This window comes from Pongo abelii, chromosome 11 (assembly GCF_028885655.2).
Source record: "Pongo abelii isolate AG06213 chromosome 11, NHGRI_mPonAbe1-v2.0_pri, whole genome shotgun sequence".
NCBI classification, from domain to species: domain Eukaryota; kingdom Metazoa; phylum Chordata; class Mammalia; order Primates; family Hominidae; genus Pongo; species Pongo abelii.
In genome coordinates this window covers 105167868-105173867 of record NC_071996.2, presented here as the reverse complement: position 1 = coordinate 105173867, position 6000 = coordinate 105167868, and positions in this window count along the sequence as shown.

Genomic DNA, 6000 nt, shown 5'->3' with positions numbered 1-6000 from the left:
TCCTGCTGCTGTCAGCAGGAAGAAATGTTTAAACACAGAGATGGGAGTTTAAACATTTTCTCATTATCACAGAATAAGGGGAAAAAACACAAATAAATAAATAAGTAAAAATGGCATCCAGACTCTCTAACCCCCTGCTGGGAGCGTAATGAAGCTGGGTCATGTGACCTGAAGGAGTGGGCTTTTATCTCTGGCCCCAGTATCTTTACTCAAGTGACACCTGTCACATGACCCAACTTCGGTCTTTTATCTGCCTTCCCCAGGCACTCTTTTGGGGAATTGTCTTTTCCAGAGATGCGTGGCCCATTGCAGCCATTGTAGTGGGCGCTGTTCGTGTGATTAGCCTGGCCTTTTGTGTTTCCTGCCTCGAATCCCCTAGATCTTTCTCTAAACATTGAAACATAAAAAATTACAAAATACCTACAAAACTAAAATAAAAACCAAAAAGATCTCAAAGTGGAAAAAATCAGTGCCATTATTTTATTCATACAAGTTTTCAGGAATTGGAATTTGTCTGCAGAGAAAAATATCTATATTTTAAAACTCTGATCCTCATTTTTTAATCTGTTCTTCAGAATAGGAGGTTAGTGAAACCCAGGGTTCCTGCAGCTCTAGCCAGGCTCACCAAATGGAACCACAGTCACAAACAGAACCAGAATCAGGTGTTGTCTACTTTCCCTCCCAACGTCATCCCCAAACCCAAACTCACTGTTAAATCTAAGTTGGTTCCATATTGTCCTCCTGCCTTCCCTTTCAGGTCAAACCCCATGGGTATTGGCATATTTAATTCCTGTTCCTTTTTTTTTTTTTTTTTTTCAGTTACTATCACCACCACCACCTAATTTTTATAGTGCTTACTATGTGCCAGGCACTGTTTAAAATGTTACTTATTATTTTTTGAGATGGAGTCTTGCTCTGTCACCCAGGCTGGAGTGCAATGGTGTGATGTCGGCTCACTGCAACCTCCACCTCCTGGGTTCAAGCGATTTTTGTGCCTCAGCCTCCCAAGTAGCCGGGATTACAGGCGTGCACCACCACACCTGGCTAATTTTTGTATTTTTAGTAGAGACCAAGTTTCACCATGTTGGCCAGGCTGGTCTTGAACTCCTGACCTCAGGTGATCCTCCTGCCTCAACTTCCCAAAGTGCTAGCTTACAGGCGTGAGCCACAACGCCCGGCTCTATTTATTTATTTATTTTGAGACAGGGTCTTGCTCTATCACGTAAGCTAGAGTCCAATGGCACCATCACAGCTCACAGCAACCTCTGAACTCCTGGGTTCAAGCGATCCTTCCACCTCAGCCTGCCAAGCAGCTGGGATCACAAACATGTGCCACCATGCCCAGCTAATTTTTTCATTTCTTGTAGAGATGAGGTCTCACTATGTTGTCCAGGCTAGTCTCAAACTCCTGGCCTCAAGTGATCCTCCCACTTTGGCTTCCCAAGGTGCTGGGATTACAGGCATGAGCCACCGTGCCCAGCTTCTTTAAGATATTTTAAATGTATTAATTCGTTTAATCCTCACCACCAACTCTATGAGTCAGATACTATTATCATTCCTATCTTACAAAGGAGGAAGTGAAAGCAGAGAAAGGAGGTAACTTGCCCCCAAATCACACAGTTAGTAAGTGGCAGAGACAGATTTGAACAAATGCCTGATTGTGTACCACCTGGCTCCTGATTCTGTACACCTGCTCAATGGTTTGATTATATTTTATCTGTGTACTTTTCCTCTTCTCCAGTCTCAGAGGACATGCATCTTTTATCCTCTCCCAGGCAAACATACACTCTTAATCTCCTTTCCTTCAATCTCTGAATCTTCACTGATTCATTTATTCCACAAGTGTTTCCTAAGCACCGACTATGTGTCATGCACAATTCTAGGTGCTTGGGATATATCAGTAACAGAACATACCAAAATCGTTTTTCCTGTGGGGCTTGATTTCTACTGTGGGAGATAGAAAACATAATAAATGTAATACATTGGTACATCATATATGAAAAAGCCAAAACAGAACAGGACAAGGGAGAAAAAGTGTGCTGGGTTGCAGTTGAAACATGGTAGAGTTCATTCATTCAAAAGACATTTACTGAGACTCTGCTACATGCAAGACAGTGTTCAAGGTGCTTGAGATACACTAGTGAATAAAACAGATTCCTAGGCCGGGGGTGGTGGCTCACCCAGAGGCAGGCGGATCACCTGAGGTCAGGAGTTCAAGACCAGCCTGGCCAACGTGATGAAACCACATCTCTACTAAAAATGCAAAAATTAGCCGGGCATGGTAGCATGCATCTGTAATCCCACTTAGGAGGCTGAGGCATGAGAATTACTTGAACCTGGGAGGCGGAGGTTGCAGTGAGCTGAGATCACACCATTGCACTCCAGCCTGGGTGAGAAGAGCAAAACTACATCTCAAAAAAATGTAAATAAAATAAAATAAAACAGATTCCTATCCTCATGGAACTTACATTCCAGCTGGGGGGAGAGAGAAACAATAAATATCATAAATTGGTAAATCTATTATGGAGCACGACATCAAGTGATAAGATGCTTTAGAAAAATCGGGCAGGTTAAGGGGGATTGGTGTACAGGAGGCTTCCAAATTAGTGGCCCATTAAACAGGGTGGCCAGGATAGGCTTCACCAACCGGTGACATTTGGACAAAGGCTTGAAGTAGGCAAGGGAGTTGGCTGTGTGGATATTTGGAAGAGGGGTTCTAGGCAGAGGGACGAGCCAGGCAAAAACTTGAGAAGAGATCATGCCTGGTATTTTTGGATTATCTACTGATTCTTCAACTTCTTTCTCTCTTTTTTCTTCAGCTCATAAAAATGTATAATCTCTCCTATGCCAAACAAAACACAAAACCTGTCAGTCCTCCCACTCTCTAGTGAGTCCTCCATCTTTCCTATCCTTTTATGCAAGAATTTCTGAAAGATATTCCCTGATTCTGCTTTCTTACCTGTCACTGTCTCTTTAATCCATTGTGCTTTTCTATGACCACCATGCCATGGAAGTTGCTCCCTTGTAGGTTACCAAGGACCGGTAGCCTCCCAAATCCACGGCCTTTCTTTGTTCACACCTTCCTGGCAGTTTTCTTTGCAGGCTACTCAATCTTGGAACGCTCTTGTTAACTTCTGTCACACAGAATGGTTCTAGTCCCTCCCCTCTCCGCACAACACCTCCCCTTTCCACCAATTTCTAACCACTAGTGCTTTGTCTCCTTTGTTGATTCTTCCATCTCCAAGCTCTAAATATGAGCTTTCCCAAGGTACAATTCTTGAGCTTCCTCTCTTCAGATATGTTCTCTTGCGCAGACACATCCTGGGGACTTCAAGGACCAACAGTGTGTAGATGACACTCACTCACAGCCATCTCCACATCCTGTTCCCAGGCTGGCAGTTCTAATCATCTTATGCACACCAGTACCTCAAACTCAAGATGTCTAGAAGTGAGCTCATAACCGTCTCTCTCAAAGGAAGTACCCAACTGTGAATGATGTAACAAGCCATCTAGGCCCCCAGATTGGAAACCTTATGCCCATTCTTCACCTCCCACTGCCCCCAACACCACACGGCCCAATGATCAATTAGTTGCTGTGGCAGATTCTATTGGTTGTCTGCCCAACAGTCTGTCCCCACTTCTTCCTCAGTCATCTCCTCTGTGATAGGGCAGACTAATAGGTTGTCATGACTATTTAGGAATTTGCCCCTCAGGAGAGGTGGTCCTAGCTTTAGATCAGGAGGAAATCCTGAACGTTCTAAAGCAGCTATCGAATTCCCCTTGCTAGCATTTCGGAAGCAGGTATGTGACAGTCTTATCAGAAGATATAAAGAGAACTGTGCTTTCTTTCTTTCCTTTTTTTTTTTTCTTCTTCTTCTTTTTTTTTTTTTTTTTGTTGAGACAGTCTCACTCTGTCACCCAGGCTAGAGTGCAGTGGCACGATATCAGTTCACTGCAACCTCTGCCATCCAGGTTCAAGCGATTCTCCTGCCTCAGCCTCCTGAGTAGCTGGGATTACAGGCACCTGCCAACACACCCAGCTAATTTTTGTAGTTTTAGTAGAGATGGGGTTTTACTACCTTGGCCAGGCTGGTCTTGAACTCCTGACCTCGTGATCCACCTGCCTCAGCCTCCCAAAGTGCTGGGATTACAGGTATGAGCCACTGTGCCCAGCCTGTGCTATCTTTTAAAATGAAGCATACAGGAAGAGATGGTCTCTTCTTCAACTGGATGTAGACATGTCTGCATGTGATGCTGGGAATTGTGGCAGGATCTTGTGACCATGATAGGAACCAGCCTGAGGACTAAGGCAATGAAGGACACTGAAGATGCAGTGAAGAAAGATAGAAAGACCCTACATCCCTGTGATGTCATTGACCCATCAGATGAATCAATCTTGGAGCCACCTGCTTCTAGGCTTCTTATGTAAAATAATATCCTTGTGGGTTAAGCCATTGAATTGGGGTTTTCAATTCATTACAACCCAAAACATCCTGTTCTTTCTTTTTTATTAGTTTTATTATTATTATTTTTTTAGAGATGGAGTCTTGCTCTATTGCCCAGGCAGCCTCAAACTCCTAGGCTCAAGGGATCCCCCTACCTCAGTCTCCTGAGTAGCTGGAAATACAGGTGCATGTCACCTCTCCCAGCTCCTGTCCTTTCTATAATACCCTCACATTGGGGATCTTTTTGTTGTTGTTGTTGTTGTTGTTGTTGTTTTGAGACGGAGTCTCGCTCTGTCGCCCAGGCTGGAGTGCAATGGTGTGATCTCGGTTCACTGCAAGCTCCAAGTAGCTGGGACCACAGGCGCCTGCCACGATGCCTGGCTAATTGTTTTTGTATTTTTAGTAGAGATGGGGTTTCACCATGTTAGCCAGGATGGTCTCAATCTCCTGACCTCGTGATCCGCCCACCTTGGCCTCCCAAAGTGCTGAGATTACAGGCGTGAGCCACTGCGCCCGTCCTGGGGATCTTCTTATCCCTTCAGTTGCCTGCCTGGCACACTCTCCGTTCATGACAAAGCCTACGTCATCTCCTCTGTGATAGGGCAGATTGATGTTGTCATTGGATCTTATATTTATTTACAGCTAACTCTCCATTAGACTATATGATCCTTGGGGAAACTGTTAATTTTTGTATTTCTATTGCCTGGATGTTGTTGAATAATTAATGAGAAGGATTATTTTATATCTTGGTTCCATTTTGGTCTACTTACAAGATTTTCTTGGCCGGGCGCAGTGGCTCACTCCTGTAATCCCAGCACTTTGGGAGGCCGAGACGGGCGGATCACGAGGTCAGGAAATCGAGACCATCTTGGCTAACACGGTGAAACCTCGCCTCTACTAAAAAGACAAAAAATTAGCCGGGCGTGGTGGCGGGCGCCTGTAATCCCAGCTACTCGGGAGGCTGAGGCAGGAGAATGGCATGAACCCGGGAGGCGGAGCTTGCGGTGAGCCGAGATAGCGCCACTGCAGTCCGGCCTGAGAGAAAGAGCAAGACTTCGTCTCTAAAAAAAAAAAAAAAAAAAAAGATTTTCTTGTAATATCCAATGATATTAACAGTTCTTACAATAGAAACAATTGTGTATAAGGATGATAATAAACTTGAATGATTTCATTACTATGCACATGAGATCTTATATCAGGTGCATAGCAACCAACTTAGGGATAGAGAAGAGTTAGAAGCAGAAAATGTGCAGAAAATCAGGGAGGATGGACTAAAATAAAACTGCCCTCGCAATTTATTAATGAAAGGTGTCGAAACTAACCAAAAGGTGTTCATCTTCTCTGTCAATGTAACCTTCAGGAAAAGACCTTCTGAGTTGTTTGGTTCTAAGAAGTGTAACTTTTCAGAGTGACTTATTTTCTTCCAGCATCCACTGGAGGCTCTCAGAGATTTTATTTTTAAAAGAAGGCAAAATCTTTAGAGACTAACTTCAAGGTGGTATTAAATGCGCACTTAAAATATCAGGAAATGTTAGAAGACATCACTATCAACTCT